Source organism: Rousettus aegyptiacus, unplaced genomic scaffold, assembly GCF_014176215.1.
Source record: "Rousettus aegyptiacus isolate mRouAeg1 unplaced genomic scaffold, mRouAeg1.p scaffold_m13_p_6, whole genome shotgun sequence".
NCBI lineage: Eukaryota > Metazoa > Chordata > Mammalia > Chiroptera > Pteropodidae > Rousettus > Rousettus aegyptiacus.
This window is the reverse complement of record NW_023416309.1, coordinates 78,627,097-78,649,520: the sequence shown is the minus strand read 5'-3', so window position 1 is coordinate 78,649,520 and position 22,424 is coordinate 78,627,097. Positions and strand designations below refer to the sequence as shown.

At 42.4% G+C, this 22,424-nt stretch overlaps 1 protein-coding gene and 1 pseudogene across 1 annotated transcript in view; both read left to right on the top strand.

Moving 5' to 3' along the window:
- NXN (nucleoredoxin) overlaps positions 1–22,424 on the top strand; it is a 134,436-nt gene that overhangs the window by 58,853 nt on the left and 53,159 nt on the right. The gene's annotated exons all lie outside the window — the stretch shown is intronic.
- LOC118604622 lies at positions 18,680–18,798 on the top strand (annotated as a pseudogene).

Genomic DNA, 22,424 nt, shown 5'->3' with positions numbered 1-22,424 from the left:
GAGTAGCAATGGCCGAGTAGTTATTTGAAAATTCAGTATTCTTTCACCAGGTCAATAATACATGGAGAGCTTGTAGGTATACAATGTCAAGTCATCCTTAAATAATCTTGAACCAGTAATTCATTTAACACCGAGTAGAAGAGCACACTGTGTTGAGAAAGTCTTTGCTGATCACCCTGGGACCAGGCAGTATGAAGCTAATAGGTTATGCTGTCTGTAATTTCTCCATTTCCTTTCAATAATAGCAGAACATGCAGGATGCCAATGAGGCTGCTGAGCATTTTCCTTCTCTTATTAAATTTAAGCAACTGACTTTCTATATCTGACTGATGGGATAAAAATGCATCCGACCCTGGAAGGTGCTTTCAGAAAGAAATCGAATTTCCTTTTTTTCTCTCAGCCATAGGACCCATCTTGCTAATTGATTGCCCCCTAAGCAGTGTTGGGCAGCCCATAGTGGCTTTGTTTCCATTATACTGCAGCATCGATTTTATCTAACTGCCTTTCCCATCCGGGGCATCAAGAGCAGGAATAGCCCTTACCCCTGCCTCCCTTTCCCAAAGGCAAATCATTCAGGTTCTGCAGTGAGCCTGGCTTGGGCTTGCCCAGGACCTGCCAGGAGCTGAAGGTTGTTTTCTTTTTCCCACAGGAAATAATTTTCCTGGGCACGGCAGCCCTGGGTTGCCAATCCCTTGCTTTCACGAAAACTCACGCGTGTGTGACAGTGGCACTATTGTTGGGTATGCTGGAGTTTCCATTACAGATCCTGTGTTTCTCTTACAGATCCTGTGTTTCTCTGCTTCAGCGATTTTTCTATGAGAGGCATAATTTAAATAGTAAGGTAAGAGAAGGGACTAGTTTAAAAAAAGAGAGAGGGAATATTCTCTGTGATATGAGGCAACCTAGAAGTGGGGTGAGTTGTTGAGTGAGCACATGAGAGTGATTGAGCCTTGGTCAGTTTCCATGGCCAGGGCTACTTGGTCCTTTTTATTGTCTCAGAAATAGGGAGAGGTTGAAGTGTCTGTTGGTAGAGGGTTTGAGGGAGTTTTGAACTGGATCAGGAATAGCTCTCTCTATAAAAACAAATGGCAATTCTACAGAAATTTCCCTGGGCTAGGATTAATGAAATGAGAAGTGGAGGGACTAGATAACTCGATAAATGCTTAGATTTAATTAAGAGCGAAGTCAAAATGCAAGTAAAGATAATAGCTGAAACTATCTGGTAAGCATGAGCTGTGTGCCAGGTACTAGGTTAAGTGCTAGATACATGCTAGAGACATGTTCTCCTCCTTAATCCTCCCAGCAACCCTATGAGGCATAGGAAAAATTCTTAAGGCCCGTTTTACCAAAGTTTCAACCTTGGAAGAAATTGATAACATAAGGAACAATTAATGATATTGGGAGAGATAAGGTCTTTTTGAGCTGAAAGTATTATTTCAGCAACTTTAGAATGGTGTTTGTTTAATTGTCCCCACACCTAGCTTTGTCATGGTAGCCCACCCAAGAGTGTTTCTCCTGATTTATGTATTATCATCTCTAATTTTTCTGCCTCTTTGGGGAGGCTCCTCCTTTTTCTTTTCGAGACAATGCGCTATAAAGGGAAGGAGAGTGAAAGGAAAGGAGGAAAGAAGAAGGAGAACAGGCCACAGGCCACAGAGAGAGCCAGGACTCAAGGGAAACCTCTGCAGTGACCTGTTGGGTTGCAGGGGCGGAGGGGGCGGTCCCTGGGTTTGCCCACATTTCAGATGGGTGCGTGCACCACTGTCTGCCAGATGGATTTAAACTTTATATTGTCACATCTCAATTATGAATTCTGGTGGAAGAGAGTGTGTTAGCACAGGTCATACAAAGCAGGGGATAGTGTATGTGGGCCCCTCTCTCCATCATAACTTGGAGCCTGTAGACAGATCAAAACACAAGAAGCAGAGCTGTAAAAGCCACCACCAGGAGGACCCCCAGGTTGGGGTGGTGGGTTTCAGGCTCCTGGAAGCCTAATGCTTTCCATGGGCTACTCGGGCTATAGAGATAATTCTTGTCTAAGTAAAAATCAAGGAGGGCATTGTTACCAAAGACTGGATATAGTGGCCAAGATACTGTTACTGAGGCCAGGACAGGAGGATTGGGTCCCTCTGTCCAGCCTCTGCCTAGATTTTCTTAAGAAACAGTGTTTTCACTTTCTCCCATAATAAGGTTGTCTTCTAGCGGAGTCCCCACAATCCTTGTACACTCAGAAAACTCACCTTTTCCACCATCCATCCAGAAGTATGACCTGTACAACTGGACTGATCAACTTGAGAGAGCAGTGAGAGGATTTTGTTGCCAGGGACTTGGCATATCCTCTACAGCAGTGGTTCTCAACTGGAACAATTTTGCCCTATAAGGACATATGACAATGTCTAGAGACATTTTTTTTTTTAATTAATAAACTTTATTTTTTAGAGCAGTCGTAGGTTTACAGAAAAACTGAGCAAAAGTACGGTTTCCTTATACCGTCTCCTGTGTCCCCAGTTTCCCTTATCATTAACATCTTGCGTTGGTGGAGTAGATTTATTACAGTTGATGAACCATATTGACATGTTACTATTAACTAAAGTCCACAGTTCACATTAGGGTTCATTTTTCTGTTGTGCATTCTGTTGGTTTTGACAAATGCATGATGACATGTATCTACCATTACAGTATCATATGGAAAAGTGTCACCACCCTAAAAATCTCCTGTGGCTTCTGGAGATATTTTTGATTGTCACAACTAGGCAGGTGTTACTGGCATCTAATGGGTAGAGGCCAGATATTATATTATAACAGCAGCACCAGAGACCCGTGTTCCTATGAGACTCGAATGGCTGATGATCTGAGGTGGAGCTGAGGCAGTGATGCTAGCGCTGGGGAGCGGCTGCAAATACAGATGAAGCTTGGCTCGCTGGCTGGCCTGCCACTCTCCTCCTGCTATGTGGCCTGATTCCTGACAGGCCACGGACCGCTATTGGTCCGTGGCCCGGGGGTTGGGTACCCTTGCTATAGTGCACAAGACAGTGCCCCAACAAAATGCCATAGCAATACAGACACTTATGCAGGCTTGATGGGGTAGGGGTGGGAGTCATGAGGCTCCAGTGCTGGAAAGGAATGGTGTTTGGATGCTGGGGGGCCTGACCATGCATGCAGTATCAGGAAAGAGACATCTGGGAGGATTTGGAACGTGCTGAGGAAAAAAAGAACTGTAACTTGCAGGCAGCATTCTAGCCATAATCCTTACATTCTTTTAACTCTCACCCTCTTAAATTCAAACCCTGAGGTCTGAGACCAATTAAAATGCCAAAAATTATAATTATTGGGTTGTGCATGGTGGGGTTAACTTCATTACTCTCAATTTATAAGCAGTCTCTGATCCATCCAGAACTAAAAGCCCAAGTCTTGGGTTCAGGCCCCCTGTGTTTAAGCAACATAGTTATTTTCTCACTGCCTCGGTTTCCTTTTCTGAAAAGGAAAGCAGTCCTCCTCCTGTCTTGACTTAGAGTGTCTTCATAAGTTGATATCTACAATGGAATGCCGTTAGCTTTTGAGATGCCAGTGCTGTGTGGTGGGTAGCAGCACATACTGCTGAAAGACCTAATCAATTACAAAGTGCCCAAGAAGTAGCCCTTCTATGGAAAGGGCTTATGGGAATGCTGAGGTTTGCGGGTGGGGGTGGTACGCTACAAGACTAGAGATTTATAAGGTAAAAATACAAGCTTTGTAAAAGTCAGCAGCTCTTGCAAATGGGAGCCCCTACTCATGAAGTGGGTGGTGCAGCTTGCATCAGTTTTGCAGACCTCTTGTTGCTCCATAAATCTTGTCAAATGGGAGCAAGGAGTTCATTCCTGATAGACATGGGAGGAGAATCCAAAAACCAAACTCACTCCCTTTTAGAATGTAAGTATAGATAAAGAGAAATATTGCTTTTCATAAATTAGCTCCCCACTTCATCTTTCTGAAGTCATAAAACCTCGAATGTCACCAGAAAAACAATCGTTTGAAAAATATCTTCCTTTATGTGTGCATCTTTGGGCTGGAGAGGGAACAGCTTTGCAAAACAAAAAGGTTCCAACTGAGGCATGTAAAACAACTTTTATTAAAAATTTAATTATCTCCCACCTGCTGGTACTTTGTGACGTTCAGAGGAAAAGGGCTAATTGAGAACAGCATTTGATGTCTGAGAGTTGCTGAGTTCATTCCTCTTAAAAGGGATTTGTTCTTAATCAAGTTTATTTCATAATAAGTAGGTATAGACACTGAGTTTACATTTGCCTTTTTGACACTGTTTAATTAAGATCCTTTACACATGAGGTGCTGGCTGTGTTGTTTTGAATTAAATATTTTTATAAGTTTGGACCTTGGGTTTGGGGCATTTTTCTTTAGGCTAATGGTAGGGATGTTGAACTGGCCATGCTCCTTGTAAGTGGAGTACATTTTTTTTAGGGCAAATCCAAGGAGAATGAAAACAAACCATTCTTGTGCTTTTTTCTTACTCTAGAGCAGAGACAGACCCCCAGCACCCGGGGTTGCGGACCGGTACAGGTCCGTGGCCTGTTAGGAACCGGGCTGCGTAGCAGGAGGTGAGCAGCGGGCCAGCGAGCCAAGTTTCATCTGTTATTTGCAGCCGCTCCCCAGCGCTAGCATCACCGCCTCAGCTCCACCTCAGATCATTAGGCATTAGATTCTCATAGGAGCACCGGTCCCTGGCGCCAAAAAGGTTGGGGACCGCTGCCGTAGAGTACAAGAAGTATCCATGGGCTCTGAAGTATCCATGGGCTCTGAAGTATCCATGGCCTTAAACTTGAAACCCAAGTCTTCACCCCCGTTTTGTATTCTGCAACCTCCAAGGGTTACTCCATCTCTACCTTCCTACAGCCTTTTTTTTTTTTACTTGAATTGCAGAATCACTGCAGGTATCAGGGCTCAGAGCTTTTCACATGCTGCAACAACAGTAACTTCACCACTTATTAAGCATTTAACATGTGCAGGGAATTGGCTTAATGCTCTGCCTTGTCACTGAATCCTCCAAGAAGCCAAAGTTTCACACAGCTGGTGGGTGGTGGAGCTGAGATTAAAACCTGTTTCTTGTCGAGAATCATGCCTTGAACCACAGGCTATGGCGCTTTCTCTTTGTGCCCTGAAACTTAGAAAAACTCCCAACTTTCTGGTTCTTTTTTTTTTTTTTTCCGTTGTTTGTTTGTTTAGTGGATCAGTCAGTGTTTGTGTGAATTTTAATGTATTTAGAAAGTCCTCTGATGTCCCAGCTGTGTTTTTTTCATTGTGAGAGATAATAGCATTTGTCTGAAGACCTCAGAGCACCCTGTTTTTTTTGAGGTTTTTAAAATCTTGCTGAACTTTTCCCTGCCCCGTTTTAGGATGTGGATATTCTTTTCTTTTTCCCCCATTAAAAGTTCCTTAAGCCCAGTCTTCTGTCCCTTTCTGCACCTACTGTGATACCTGCACTGCATCCTTGAGGGGTAAAATGAACCCAAGTTAAGGGCAAAGGAACACTTACTGAGCACATACTATGTACTAGGTGCTTTCTGAACATGTATGATCTCTTCTGGTTGTCTAAATGACCTATATTATAGTTACACACATCTATTCTACAAATGAGGAAACTGAGGCTTAGAGAGAGAGGGTCAGTATACTTGCTCTGGACTTCATGAGTAGTGGTTGGAATAGAACAAGGAATTGGATTCAAACCCAGGCCTCTGTGACACCAAAGCCCAAGTTCTTTCTACCCTACATACTTCCTTTTGATTGAATGGGAATTGGGTTAAATGGAATTTTGCTTTTTCTTAGGAAAAAGGATGTAGAGAAGGCTTTAGAAACACATGGAAAACCTTTCTCCTTTTCCCCCCGAAAGCCAAAGAGGCCATCTCAGTAATGGGGCTTACTTACATCAAGTGAATGGAAAAACTAGGTCATGTAGCTGCCAGGAGCCTGCATTTCTGTTTAATTGGCTAGCACACACTTCCTTTGTATTTGTTTACCTTATGGCTAGTTCTGACAAATAAAACAGATTCTTTTCTTGGCCTCTTCACTTGGGAGCAGTAAGCTGTGGGATTTAGTGAAAGGAATAAAGGACTGAAAACGCCTGGATTTGGAAAACCTCCAAATATGTGGTGCAGAAGAAAGTATTCTTGTTGATTTTGGTGACAAGAGCATCTGAATGACAGCTTCCTGCATCAGACTCCCTGAGTCACATATTGCCTTGTTACTACTATAGAACTTTGCACCCCTCTCCCTACTCCCTGTTCTTCACCGGCGAGGTCTCTTTCCTGGGAGAGTACTGGCCAGTCCGCTAACAAGTGTCCGTTGAGCTCCTACTAGATAAAATTTCATTGTACCCAGATCGTCAAACAGAAATGTTAGAATAAATAATAAAATGAGATCAAGGCAGTCTTCCTTTTCATTTAGGTCGCGATTCAAAGCATCCAGAGGAGTAAGAGCTGTTACCTCTATACCTTCTTTATGTCATATTGTTTCAGGATCACTGGAAAGAATTTTGATTCACTTTCTAGGACTGAAACTTTCAGGACACAACAAATTCCCTTCAGAGCCTTAAAAGTCATTGTGTAATTGTGACTTTATTTCACGTCCCCTCTTCTTTTTCTTCTGTTGATGTTTTTAGTCCCCTGTACACTGCTGGCTCTTCTGAGGAAAAACCATATGAAAGTGTCAGATATCCAGTAGATTATATCTCCTTGGACTAAATATCCTTTGGCTTGATATGGGGAAAGCCCTTTAGTCTAGCCTGGATGTGAAGGGACCTTCTGCTTGCTTATTTTATTGATTTTTTAAAGCCAAAGTGATGTTAACAGAGCCAAGAATAATGCTGGCGAGATTCTGTACAAGAACATACCCTTGTGTGGTTTTCTGACAGAAATCCAGTCTGCCTTACACTTGGGACCCTGGAGCAGCTTGGAGAAATCCAGCACCATGATCAGAATGTGCTTCCACTTCTGATGGGCCCCTCCCTGCCCCAGCTGCTTTTGCCTTTTGTGTGGTCCCAAGCCAGGGTTTTGAGCTTTATTTGGAACCTTTGTTTAAATTTTCCTGAGGGACACCAAAAGCAAGTATTGAGGTCCCCATATGGGTCCAGAGCCTTTCTTCAGAATGGGACATGTGCAAAAAAAGAAAAAGTTCATTAAATTGCAGAGACATTTCTGGCTAAGAAATGGAAGAGCAGAAATGGGTTATTGGCAGCAGAAGGTGGACCATGGAAACCTTAACTCTTTTCAGTGCCTACCGCCTGCCCAGACATCTTGTTAATACTGTCACCGTGCAAGCCTTGCCTGGTTTTTATGGGACCTGTCATCCTGAGAAGACCCCTTTCCTGGAACTGTTTCCCTTGTACCAGTTCATCCCACCCAGGAGACATGCCTCAGGACTGCTTCGTCTTAAGTGTTCCTTTTACTCTTGCCTGAGGTGGATATTGGCAGACATGCACTCAGCCAGACTTCTCTTTAACACACACTTCAGTCATTCTTCTTTATCCTCAGCTATATATCTGGGGGGGGGGAACCTCCTAGTTAATAACTGGGTTTTAATACTTTATTTTCATTGTGTCCATAGAATTTACAAGTGTGGGAAGGTGGGCAACTCTATCTAGCAGCATTTGACTCTTACCAGGGTGAGGTCAGCCAGCCTTCCACTCACCCAGTGACTTTTTTGGGGTGGATTAATCAGATGAGAGAGTATGGAAACCATGTTTTTGATCTCTGGTTCCTTAGGTTCTAGATTGGTGATTAGGATACAGTGTGCTTGAGAACTGTTCACATTCTAGGCATAAATTTTACCAGGACATTCAGATGTTGTTGAGACTTGGGATCAACCACTAGCTCAGGCTAGTTTATTAATTAACAAGGGGCCATCCATCCTTTTTCTTGTATCTGAATGTTTGTATTCTCTATCCAGGACATTACATTTCCCTTTTACCTAAAGGACTAGAGACCCAATTAGAAGCTAGAAGGTTTTTTAGAAAGGCAGGTGGATGGAGAGATGGAAGGATATCCTCCCGCCTGTCCCTAGTTCCTGGGGTCACTGAATTTCATACTTCCAGAACTTGCTTTTATGAATCCTGATTTTCTCTTCTCTTTGCTGACCACACCGCACATCACCATCCACAGTACCCCACCTCCAAATCTTTCTTTAGATGTGCTCATTCCACTGCCTAGACTGTTGTCTTGTCGCCCTCATTTCTGAACTTTGAACTCTGGGACAGTTACTCCTGAAATCATCACGAAAATGAGCTTTTCTTGGTGCTTATCTTTATGGGAATTTAGGATTCTCCCAGGGTCATACTTGCTTTCTGGAGAGGATTCTGGAAGATCTCTTCTCAGATGATTGCTCTAGAGAGGAGGTTTCAGTTTCTTCGCCTGGGATTCTTAGGGCCAGCTTTTTTCTTTCTTTAGCCTGAGGTCAGGAAGGTGGTATAGGAGGAGTTTAGAGCATGGATGTAATGGAAATTTGAAGCCCATGCTGGTTGAACTCCAAGAACAAAGACTACTTTTACAACAGCCAGCCAGTAGCTTCTGCTGGGGGAGCTTAAGGGGAGGGAGGTGGAGGGAAGGGGAGAAAAGGACAGGCCTCGGCTGTGAACAGGGTGTTTTAACATCCGAGAAACTAAGATTCGTAAGAGTCAGATTCCTCTATCCAGATCAGCTCTCTTCTTACCCCAGTCTTCACCTTCTGGGCCTCATTGGCATACATGGCTCTTGCTCATGTTGGTATAAAGAAAGAAGGAATAGAAGGAAAAATAGAAAAATAGTTCTTTTTTCTTCCATTTAAAAATGGAAGGTTTTATATTCTGTGAATTGATGTCCCAGACACAATGGAGGAAGAAGAGGCTGGATCAGTTGCTTATAGATCTTTCTCTCACCCCAGCCTTCCTCAGAAGTTATGGAACTGCTGCTCTATAGCCTGGCCCTTGGGGACCTTGTGGTTCCATCTTGTGGTTACACATGACCAGGCAAAGTGCCACTCACTTTCCTCCCATTCTCTTGAGTTCTGCAAGCTCAGTACTCCATATAATCACAGTTCAATGAGCACAGTTCTCTGCTTTTTATCACCTCTTTGGAGGTTGCAAGCTGATCGCCTGCTCACATTCTCAGCTGTTGATAGGGTGACCCTCTCCTTAAACAGCTTACCACAAGTGTCTTCTAGATCTCACATCTTGCATCTTCTCCTCCCAGAATTGCCTTCAATATATCACCTGTCCCTTGAGGCAATACTCATGTAGACATGCTCTTCTCAGTCCTGCTGTCTTTACTTGCTAGGTGTTTGGCTTTAAAGATTTTTGCTATTTTAATACAAAGACATTAGAGACTATGAACATGTGATGGTCATTTCCCTAGAAGTTCTAAGCGTTAAGTCCAGTTCTTTACTATGACTTTTACCCATAGGATGGTTTGAACAGGTAGAAGCGTGGCATGTAGGGGAAGCAGGAAGGAGGGCCCTGTTCAATGGTTTGGCAGCTGCTGGCTGTGCAGACCCCACTCCTGCCCCCCTCCAATCATTAATCTTACAGTGGCCTCAGCAAGGCCACAGTCACACTGAGTCTTGGTTTCCCATTCTATAAAATGGATATATGTCTGTACAAGTGACTTAAAGAACATCATCTCAAAGCAGTAAGGTTTTTCATTCTTGGGCAGCAGGGTGGCAAGTGGGAAGAATGGAGGTGTTTGGCATTAGAGCTGCTTTCTGTTCTGGCTGTACCATTCAGTAGTTCTGATTCCTTAAACAAAGTTCCTTAACCTCTCTGAAGCCCAGTTTCCTCATATATAAACATGGGGATGAGGATGATACCCATCTTTCTGGGTAGTTATGGGGACTAATTACTATTATGTGTATGAGAGGCCAGGACAATGCCAGGTATACAGTAGGCACTTCACAGAGGTGGTCATAAGTGTCTTGTAGTAGGAGAAGGGAGTAAGGCATATGATGAGTGACTTATCTCTAGGAAATACTTCGGGTACAGCTGGGTTTTACCGTAGCACACCAGGTAAAAAACCAGGGTATCTTGTCTGTTCTGGATGTTCACTTTGTTGAAATACAAAATGAAAATATGAAATGCAAACCATTTCATGCCTTGACTTGTGTGACATTAATTTATTCAGCAAATATTAAGCTAGTACCTATATTTTCCTAGTGCCTGAAAAATTGAACGAAATAACCCCTAGGTACAGTTTAGTCAGGTTATTCAAAACAGAAAACCAGTCATCACTGTGCGGAGTGATAATTGCTGTTAAATGAGCAAACATATGTAGAGTGCTTATACTCAGTGCCTGGTCCAGTCATCTTAAGCCATCTTAGAAGCATATGCCAGTTTAAGAGGATGTCTGGAGGCAGAAGGCAAAGGAGGGATACCTACTAGAGAGACTTGTAAGAATAGGTGATGCTTGATCTAAGTCTTTAGGAAGAATAGAGACTCATCAGCTAGACATGTGTGAAAATAGGGGTGGGAGGGGAGCATTGAGGGGGAGGGTGCTTTAGGCAGCAAAGAGTTGCTTGAGGCACTGAGGGGACTGCCTTTGCCTGTCTTGCTGAGGAGTTTGGTCTTTATCCTCAGGGTGACTGAGAGCAGTAGGAGGACGTTAAAGCAGAGGCTTTTGCTTTTGAATAAGGACAGACTGGGGAGCTAGCTTGGAAGTGGTCTGGAGGTAAATACAGTAACCTGAATCCGAACTCCAGCTGAGGCTGTCCAGATGGAGAGGAGAAGAGTGGCAGAGCTATCTAGGAAGTGACTGAGTAGAAGGAAGGAGGGAAGAGTGTGGGAGTTGGGTGGAGGGTGGTTGGTGCCATTCACTGAGACAGGGAAGACTAGCAGAGGAGGAAGTGGGTGTAGAGGAGAGGCAGTCACTCCAGGAAAGGGGAACATGGCCAGTAGGCAGGCGTCACACATTCACTCTGGAATTTTCAAATACCTACCCCTAGCTGGAAGAACAGTTGTTTTTTGGTTTTTTTTTTTATCTTTTGGCCTTAAATATTTGGGGGGTATAATTTAATACAATAAAATGCACAGTTCTTAAGTGTTCAGTTCAATGACAATTGTTAGGACAATTGTTATATAAATCTCCTTCAGAACAAGGTGCAGACACTTTCATCTGCCTAGATAGTTCCCTCATGCTCCTTTCAAACATTCCCCCTCCCCCACATCACTTTTGGTCTTCACTCACTATAATTTAGTTTTACCTGTTCTAGAACTGCATATAAATGGAATCAGATGTATGCATTTAATATCTATAAGGTTAACCCATATCTTTGCATGTATTAATAGTTTGTCCTTTGATATCGCTGAGAACTATTTCGTTGAATGAACATGTCAGAATTTCTCCATTCTTCTGTTGATGGAAGTGTGAGGTTTTTCCAGTTTGGGGTGGGAGAAGGCTGCTGTAAATGTTCTTGTGCAATTCTTTTTATGGACATATTTTTAAATTTCTCTTGGAGAAATACCTATGAGTAGAATTGCAGGGTTATAACGTAAATATATGTTTACCTTCCTAGCCATTCTTCACAGTGGTTGTATCATTTTATATTCCCACCAGCAGTATATGAGCGTTCTGGTTGTTTCAGCTACTCACTAGCATTTGGTGTTGTCAATCTTTTTTTATTTTTGCTGTTCTTGGGTGTGCCAAGTAGGTTTAATTTGTATTTTCCTGGTTGCTAATGATGTTGAACACCTTTCCATATGCTTATTGGCCTATCCACTTTTTTGAAATGTCTCTTTAAATCTTTTGCCTGTTTTTCTTGGGTTGTTCCTCTTTTTATTGTTGATTTGTGAGAGTTCTTTATATAGTCTAGGTAGAAATCTTGTGTCACATACATTTACATAAATTTTTGGTTTTAATATCACTTGGTTCATCCCATTCTGAGGCCCTAATCATTAGAGGCCTTTTGAGATTCTTATCAAGAAATTACAAGAGGAAAGAATTAGAACGATTCTTAAATAAATTATAACAATTTATTTCTGTTGTTGAAAAGATGGTACGGAGCATTGTCGCTGACTCTTGGTCTAGGTAGAGATTGGAGCTAAGCAGTGCCCACGTAGACATATGAGGAATTCTGTATGTTAAGAAATGTGATCATTTTTGGTGCCAGGAAGTCCTTCCCAGCTATTGAACAGCCAGTAAGAGTCTTTCCAAGATAATGTTCTTTTGCCTTATTAAAAAAAAAAAAAAAAAAAAAAAAAGATGGTAAATCCCAAACTTCAGATTTCACAGTAGAGAGAATATTATGATGAACCCTCATGTGTTCATCACGTGGCCTCAGTGGTTCACAGCCAGGAGTGTTTCATCTGTAGCTCTCTACCCCAACCCCTCCTCCCCAGCTTATTTTGAAGCAATTCCAGATGTTATATCATTTCCATCATAAATGTTTTGGTATGTATTTCTAAAAGATAAGGACTCTTTAAACACACAACAAATACCATATTACATCTTGGAAATTAATAGTAATTCTTTAATAATACTTCATTGTTTGCAGTTTGTTTGAATGATCCTTATCTGAATTTTGATCATCATGGGCAGAACACAAGCATGCTTTTTTCATGCTTACTAGCTCTTCTTCAACCTGCGTGTAGGTTCTTCTGGGTCATATGTTCTTAGGGCACCCTCCTGTGTGCTGTCAGTTCAGCTGTCTGCTTCCCCTTCATTTTTTTCTTAAAACCTTTATGTCCAGTATATACATGCATACAGAAAAGTATGTAAAGACATAAATTACAAGTTAATGCATTATTATAAAGTGAACTCCCGTGTAACCGCGTCTAAATCAAGAAGTAGACCTTCGTCAGACTCTCAAAGCCTCCCTTGTGCTCATTCCCTGGCATAACCCTGGTCTCCTTCAAAGGGAACCATCACCCCAGTTTTAATGGCAATTACTTCTGTGCCTCCCTTGAGAATTTTTCACCTACATGTGCTTCCCTAAACAATGGTTTAGTTTTGCTTCTTTGGGAGCTTTAAATAAATAGAATTATTTATTAATCTTAAAATGAAGTCAGATTCATCAGACTTTTCATTTAAGGTTGATGCTTTTGTGTCGTGAGAAGAAATCTTTCACCACCCTGAGGCTTTCATCCTAAGTTTTCCCTTCCACCTTCTGTTATCTTTTGTAAGTGTCATTGTTCTGCCTTTCATGTTTTGGACTCCTTTTCACTTTTCAGACCAAATTTTCAATCGCATTTCTCCCAGGAAAATATTCTACAATTATTCAGACTCTATCGCTCTTTACTCTAGCTTCTCAAACCAGTACTTACTGCTCTCTCTTTGTTTGGGTCTGCACTCACTGAGCAGAGGCCAGGGCTCACACTACCTGGAGGAGAAAGGGAGGGAGAAATTTATACCTATGTATTTCAGCCACTGATCAACCTCTTGGAGCTCTGACTCAGACTGTGGGGTTTGCGGAGGAGGGCCTCATTTCAGATAGCCTTATCCTGTTGTCAGACTAAATGCCCTACCTGCTTAGTTTCTCATTGGAAGTATTTGTCCTTCACAATCAGTGTACTCTTTAGGCTGAAAGGATGCTCTGCGCCTAAAAAATCGTAAGGAATTTGACCAATAGGTCTCTAGCTCTCCTCTCTTGGGGGAGGGAGGCACCTTTTCCTCCTTTCCCTGCTTTTTCCTTCCACTGGGAGAGGTCTTCGGGTGTGCCAGCTCCCCACCAGCTGCTTGAAAGATTCTGTGGCTTTTCTGTGACCTCTTGATTTGGAGTCTGATTGTTTGGCTTTGATCAGAAAAATAAATACTTATTTTGAATTTCTCTCTGACCTATCTGAGCTAGGTTCAAGCGATCTTTTTTAACTCTACCACATGTGAATTACAGGAAATGCTCTCCTGTTGGGGAAATGGGTCATTTCCAAGATTTTTCTCTCCAGGAAAAGTGTAATTTATTAGTTTACTAAGAAAGGCTCAAACAGGAAACAAAAAAGTGCTTATTAAGACATTTTCTTCTTTTATGTGTCCCCAATCACAATCTTATCGTAAACCTCAGCCCTGATAGTTAATCCAAAATTATTTAATTAAATTCTTTCATTGTACACATGAAGACATAAAGAAATACCTCACCACCCTCCCCTCGGCCACCCAAAAAAAGGAGAATAATTTGCTCAAGGCCATGTGTTGTCTTCAGAGACTGAGATTAGGAATTATTCTTAAACAAGGATAAGGGCATCCTCTCCACCCCCGACAATGAGTTTTTAAAAATCACTGTGATCTCACTATGTTTTTTTGTTGTTGTTGTTGAAACCTCATCTTTGAACTTGTTGCATGAGATCTCCTTGGAATAAAAGTGGAATTTCCATTCTTAACCAGATAAAATAGATCTCAAACAATCTACCTGAAAGACGAATTGGTCTCCACGTCATTTTGTTCATCACTTTCTTCCTTGACCAAAACAGTGCTTCCTCACAGTGGGCAATGTGGTTGAATTCCATACCTGTGAGAGCAGCTTCTAGAGCCCTTGGGCTTGAAACGCCCACGTACTTAGCCAAGTTCTTTCTTCTGAACCATCTTTTTTCGTTGCCCCCTGCTGGAAGCCAAAAAAGAGGCAATTGAGAAAGCTCCTCCCCATTAGCTTTTCCCTGTGGAAGATGTAACCTCTCTGGAAAGGTGGAGTCCAGCAAACTACGGTTTTCACATCAGACATCTCCTACTCTCATCAGTCGACCAGTGGTGTCCTTCCCTGTCTCAAGTTCCATGGGCTCAAACCCAAACTCGTCTTCTGATCTCCACCAGTTTCCCTTCCATGTTGTCCTCTCCTCTTTCCCTGTCTATCTACCCATTCTTTCATTAACTCATTCATTCAACAAATGTTAGAGCTTTTAACTTGTTCTACCTGCTTTCCTATGCTCCGGTTATCTCCAATAACAGTGTCATACTGACTCATTTACCTAGGCTACAAGCCTTGGCATTTCTCAACTCATTTCCCTCATTCTCTGAAGCTAATTTGATTCTAGCACAGCTGGTTCAATATACCCTTAATTTGTCCACCAACCTCCAGTCTCACCCTGCTACACAGCCCCCAGGATGACCTTTCTACACTACCAGTTGTTCATGTCACTGCCCTACACACAAACCTTCATTGTTGATGGACTAAATCTCAAACTCCTTGGCATGTACTTCAAAGCCTCCCAACACCGAGCCTCACCTAGCTTTCTGTCATTGTCTCCTGCATTCACCTTAGCACTACACTACCACATCGATCCACTCCAAAGATCCTCGAGCCACCACCACTGTCACACCTTTGAGCCTGGTGTGCATGCTGGTTCCGCTACCAGGTGTGCCCTTCCCTTCTCTGTCTGGTGAAGTTGTGCTTAAAAGTAAGCTGAATACATTGTCCTTTCAGATGTCACCTACTCTAAGAAACCCTCCATCCACTGTGCAGTTAGTTATCGCTTGGCTTTATAGATCTCTGCGATGGCATCTATCACCTGTGTTGTAGTTAGTTCTCTTCTTGTCTGTCTCCCCCTTCAGACTATGTTCTCATGTTTTCTAGGTCTGGCTTTATTTCCAATAGTTTGTTTCAGTGATGGCATGTGTTACAGTCATACTCGTCAGCCCATATGACTCGAGACTCACCATCTCCTATTGTTCCCCCACTCTCCTTAATGGCCTCTGAGGCTTTATACTTTGTAGTGGTGAAAAACTTGTAGTTCCCCAAGTGTACTGGGCTCTACCCTGCCTCTTGCTCTGTCTTGGATGCCTTACCTCATTCTACTCATGACCTACCTGATAAAATCCAGTTCAAAAAGCATCTCGGATGCCTGCCTCTTCTTTCCCCTTAACTTGCAACAAAATTAAATAATAAAAATAGCTAATATGTATGTGGCATGGACTGTTAAGCCCCAGATACTATTCTAAGCATTTGGTGCTTGCCACAAAGTAAATACTCAAGCAATGGTAGCAAATATTATTTTGATTTTAATATGTTTAATATGTTGACATTTCCTTACGATTATTCTTTTCTCTTGTAGTTTTTGTCTTTTGTCCCAGCTAATCTATTTATTCATCTGAAGTGGATTCTGGTTCTCTCATGCAGGGCTCGGTACAGTAATGACAATTGCCTTTGTGATAAGGGGATTGTGGTTGAGAGTAGAGCACTCATGCAGGAGAAGAATAGGATTCAGTTTTAGGAGTGAGTGTTGGAGAATTAAAAGGCAGCTGAGAAGTGTTATCCTCCCTAGACACCGCTTTGCTTCTTTTTCTCCCCTCCCTCTTTTGATGTCCTATATAATAAATGAACTCCCCTGTTTTTCTCCAGGGAAATGGTTTAAATGCAAATTTAAACATTTTTCCTTAACTGTAGAAGGATTTGTTTTACCTTTGATGAAAGGAGGCAATTTCCTACAAACTCATTGGACATTACTATCATTACCATGAACAGAGCTTCTAGAACTTCACTTCCTCCAGTCCTTCTAACACAAAGGCTAGTGAGGTCTCAGGTAAGCAGAACCTAAAAGAAAGTTCTAGTAAGAGTCCAAAGGTCTTCAGTGCATAATCTCAAAGGTGATAGACTCTCTCTGTGACCTGCAAAAGTCATCAGTTTGGGCTCTGTATTATCTGGGTGCTCCAGAGAAACAGAACAAATGTATGAAGAGATTTATAATAAGGAATTGGTTTGTGGAGTTTTGGTGACCGAAAAGTTCTAAGATCTGCAGTTGGCAAGCTGGAAATCCAGGTGAGCCATTGGTGTAATTCCAATCCAAGTCCAAGTTCAAAAGCAGAAGACTAATGTCTGAGCTCAAAGAAAAGGAGAGTAAATTCTCCCTTGTTCAGCCTTTTTTTCTCTTCAGTCCTTCAATAGAGCAATTTGTTTTACTCAATCTGCCAATTCACATGTTAATCTTATCTAGAAACATCCTCACAGACACTCAGAATGATGCTGAACCAAATATCTGGGCACCTAGTGGCCCAGTCTAGTTGACATAAATTAACCATCACAGGTGCTTGCATGTGCGCTTGCTTGTGCTCGCCCTCCCTCCCACCCCCCTTCCCTCTCCTGCCCTCCCCCTTTCCTCCCTCCTCCCCCCTCACTTCCTTCCTCCCTTCCTCCTTCCCTCTCCCTCTCCCTCCTCTTCCTCCTCCCTCTCCCTATCCCTCTCCCTCTATCTCGATCTCTATCTCTCTATCTCTATCTCTATCTCTATCTCAATCTCTATCTGTCTCTGTCAATCTATATCTCTGTGATGTGGTTCAGTGTCCTGGCCTGTGGCTTTGCTTAAAGACTGGGACTTGATTCTGGAACTTTCCATTTTGACCTAGCTTCTTCCATTTACATCTCATATTGCTTTAGGCTTTCTTTGTTTTGTATTAGAACCACAGCTCTCAAATCATTTATATGTTTGTTGTTTATTTTGCCTCAGCACACATGGTGCATGAAATTTCATGCATGACATACTTAAATGGGCATGTCCAAATTTTGACAATTCCTCCCCCATACCCTCACCCCCATGTTTCCCAAGAAATAAAGCAAGTAGCACCACAGATGCCTTGTGACATGTTCATAGAAGTATTTTACAAGCTTGGGAATAACTCTTTAAGCATTCATCAGTGATGTGGATAACTAGATCGGGGAAGGATAAAACATGTAATTCCCAGTTACCTGGTGTACTTCAACTTTTTCCACTCAGGAAAGCTTATCCAAAACAAGTGCATGTGCTGTGATTTATGTGAAAAATAAATGATTTACAAACTTCCCTTTAAGTGATGGTAGAAATAGGTTCCTTGCTTATCTATTTCATCATTGTGGTGATTGTACTAGACTAGCCTTTAACATCGGGGCTAAGGGATCCTGAGAGGTGTATACTCTTGATTCATGGTTGTTGCAAACATGGCCCCAGAATTAGAGCTGTGAAAATCACTGTGCTTAAAATCAAAGCAGATAGCTCCAAAAGCGTGGGTGATTTCAAATTGTTTACTAAAGGAAAGACTATGGAGATAGGATTCCTAATTCAACCTGCCCTTCCTATTCCACGATGTTCCTTTAGGCCTCCTAACTCTTACCACATTGTAAAACTGAGGCTATTAAAGTTTGCCCCTGAATCTCCCAAATCATGCAATAAATTTGAGGTGCTTTCCCTATTACCAATACATGGCGGAACCAGCGCCTTGCTGAGTTAATTTTTCCTTCACTTTTCTAGTCTGTGACCTCTATTCCTGTGTCAGAAAATTGGAGTTAAGAAGTGATTCAGAAGCTAATGGCAACCAGGAGAATTGCAGCAGGGACTTGAAGAAGGGCTTCTCAACCTTGGCACTGTTGACATTTTGAGCCAGATAATTTTTGTTGGGGGGGGGGGGCTGTCCTGTGTGTTGTAGAAAATTTAATAGCGTCCCTACTCTCTACCTACTACATGCCAGTAACACATGCTCTCCCCAGTTGTGACAACCAAAAATGTTTCCAGACGTTGCCAAATGTCCCCTGTGAAGCAAAATCACCGCTCAGTTGAGAAGCATTCAGTGCCAGGCACCATCTCTTCCTTCCTGACCAGCTGGCATTCCCAGAGATGTGCCACTTTTGGTACTAAGGCAACAAATTGACAGTGCTTCACTGAGATCAAAGAAAAGGTGAGGAGCTGGTTCCTTGAGACACTGGGAGGGAGAATTGGCAGGACTTAGCAGTAAATTATCTATGGAACACCAAAGTATGGAGAAAATAAAAACAATGATGAGTCTACAGCCTTGCCACCCAGAATAAGCCCAATCCCGTTTGATCTTGGAAGCTAAGCAGGGTCGGACCCGGTTAGTACTTGAATGGGAGACCACGTAGGAAGACCAGGTACTGTAGGTGTAAAAAAAAAAAGACAAGATTTTACCTACTTAACATTTTCTTCTTTTCACTCATTTTCCGGGTAAATTAAAGTACTGACTATTTGAAATGATGAGCCTTTTCTTAATGGGTAGAGCTAGGGGGCTAAGTGTTTCCATTGAAACCTACATATACCAATTATTCTTACAACATCTTTCTAAAGTATTGAATTTAGGTACTGTAGAAATCACTCCCAGTATGAAATACATGGAAATGAACAGGGACCAGAACTTTGCCAGAATGCCTTGAGTAGAAGCTTGGGGCCTGTTTGCAGCTCAGGGCCATTTCAGGTACTTTAGAAACCTCCCTATACCTTGTACTCTATGTAGGTTCGAAGCTCTTGTTGAATCAGAACAGATATGCAGGCAGACCCCTGGAACCTAAAGACGCCTGCCCGCAGCTTCCTGATCAGAGAGCAAGAGCTAATGCCTGGTGAGTCAGAAGCTACGACGCTCCTGGGTCAGTGTCAGGAGCTGCAGGAGCAAGCTGCCAGTGTCAGTTCTAGATGGCCTCCTCAAGGCGTTCTGGCCTTTGATGTAAGCCAGTATGTGTGATGACTGCCTGCTCTTTAAAGAGAAACAGATTTATGATGGGAAGTTAACAAATGATGAAACAGAAAAAGAGGTTTGAGGAAAGGAACTGTTTGGTGGATGGGGTTCAGTCAAGTCTTGAGTTCTTCTGTGAGAAGGGCCAGACTTAATACAGCCCTGCGGCTTGGAGTAGTGTCCCGTGTGGCCCCCACTTTGCTTCTGGAATGATGGAAGCAGCCTTGGTAAGACCTTCTAACCCTGGCCCTGTGAAGAGCCAAAGGTGTGGGCTTTTGTGTGCTCTGCACCTTTCACTTGTACAGTGATTTCTGAGATGAAAGGAGAACATATTTTCCTCTCTGTCCTTACTGGATATTTCCTTTTTCTGCTCATTTACTCCTTTTACAAACGTGCTGGACTGTGAACCTGGCACAGGGCTTGTGTGGCACCAGGGCTGCCACAGTGGAAGGTCATGGTTTCTGCTATTGGAGGAGACTTGGTATCCATAGGGCTAAGAGAGAATCGTGACATGTGTGACTGGATGGCATTGGGTACACTGAAGAGGGACTCCTCATTCTGCCAGATGGAGAGAATCTGAGAGAGACGAGATTAGGGAGATCTCCCAGAGATTCTCATCAAGCTTTGAAGAAAGAGGAGTCATGTAGACATGACGGGAAGAGCAGTTGAGACAGGGAATTGCATATGCAAAGGACCAAGGTAGGGGGGTGAGTTCAGGGGACGCCGAGGTACAGTTGTGAATGAAGTATGAGATATATAGGTAGGAAGTTGGAAAGAGCCATAGGAACAAAGTCTTATATGGGACGGAGTTGGGCCTTCATCTCGAGGGTGTCAGAAGAAGGGTTTTAATCAGAAAGTGGTTTTAAACAGGTGTTTTAGTAACATGACATAGGCTGCAGATGGCCAGTGGGTAGGAGATAGAGGTAAGTGGTGTCAAGAATGGAGGCAGGGAGATCACTCTGGAGCTGTTATAAAGGGTCCAACTAAGAGATGGTATACAGGTACCCCCACAACATAACTCATGTCCCTCAATGCACCCCTCAAAATCGGCCTGATTCCTGTAACTGCAGGTCTTTAATGGCAAAGCGGAATCCTCATCCAGGACCTTCACTTACGTTTCGACATGTACTGCATGTCCTTTGCAAGTTAATAGACTGCTAATACATTTGTTTAGACTTTCGAATCTCAAGTTAAGCTATCTTTCTTTTATTAATCACAAATTAGGGATTTTCCAGAAGGCCAAACCACTGTTCTCCCATGCTTTGAGAAAAAAAGCCATTAGTGTCTTCTTGTAGCTACATAGTTTTGCTAAACTTTTCCTTCAACAAAGGGAGAGTATACTTTTATAGCTGTGCAAACCCTACCCTGAACACAATTTAAGGGACTGGAAAGAATTCCCCAGAGAAGCCAGGGAACTTGCTGACCAAGCTGGCATCAGTTTTCTTTCCCGTAAAATGTTTCCACTCAAATGTTCTGACTCTAGCCTGAGGCTGGCACCAGCAGAGGGTTTGCAGCAAAGAAGTTTTGAATGTCGGCCTTGCCCTGACCCATGTTCAAATCATTTGTTTCACTATGGGTATATATTTTGAGATAGCAAACCAGATTAGCTCAAATTAAATCCAGCAATTTAATTGCTGATTCAGTTAAAGTCTTTACTTGGTAGGGCCTGGCCTGAGGTGGAGTGACCTCTGAAGCTGCCAAGACTTTTCCTAAAAGAAGAGGACCTCCCCCCTTTTTTAAATTATAAAAGCAGAACTACATGTACGTGGTTTAAAATTTTTAAGATGTACTAAAGGTATAACTCGATAACCATACATTCTCCTGGAATATGAATATACATAATGTATCTTTGCACTTTTATAATCGTGCATATATATGTATATGTAATGTGTGTCTTATTTACAAAAAAAAAAATTGATTTAACTCTATATCTTATTTTTCCCTTTTAGAACATGCTGACCTGCATCAATCTTTGAAATACCAGCATGGTATTCCATTGAATGAATATAACATAATTTACTTACCTAGTCCTCTGTAAATACTCATCCCTCCCCTAGTAGTTTTGCTCTTTCAAATAATACTGTGACAAACATTCTTGCACTTACATTTTTCCACACACATGCATATCTGTAGGATGAACTTCTAGGATTGGAATTGCTAGGCCAAAGGATATGAACATTGTGAACTTTGATAGATATTACCAAGGTCCTTCATGTAGGGGACAGAGCCGGGGTTGCTTTATAGAAACTAATGTCAAACTCCAGCTGTTGACAACCAGCTTAAAATACTTCTTCTTCCCAGAACACGTTGCCGCTTCCTAATCCAGAGGCTGTAAGCAAGTGCATTACATACCATAAGGCAGTACTGACGACAAGTGTGAATAACAATTGGCAAGATAGATGACCTCTAGGAACCTGGGTTTCTTGTCCAGTCATAGTGGGCAAGGTGATCTGTTTAGTCCCATTCATGATTTTACACAAATCCAGGTACGATTCTAGTTCTGAGACTCAGAAGCCTGGCTTCTGGGAGAGGCTTTACCAGGAGGCAGAATGCCAAAAATCATCCTTTCCATGATCCTTGCTTGCCTTTCACCGCCATTTAACAAAGTGAGAAGGCTTGGGAACATCTGGCCCTTCTCTGAGCGGGAGACAGCCTGAATAACTGTTGGGTCACCTACATTTTTCAGGAGATTTTATAGCAGTCACTTAATTCTGCATCATCCTCTTTGCTCCTTTAAGGCCAAATACGTTTCTTAAGGACGCCCTTTAATTAGAAGGGCCTCAGTGAGGGATGGGGTAATTATGGTTTCTATTACAATTAGCTTGGAAATGACCTCCGAGTAGAAGTCTAGTTAAAAAAAAAATTCTCTGAGTTGGTGGACCAGAGAATTGTCTGGAGAGGGAAGAAATGCAAGATGAGCTCTTCCAAAGCCTTATACTCATGTTGGCATAACTCATGTTTGTTAGAGAAAACGGCCTGAACAACAAAGGCAACAGTTCATATGGCAGAGTCTGAGTTGTTCCATTTTATTTCCTTCATATAGCCAGCCTCTCTGACCTAATA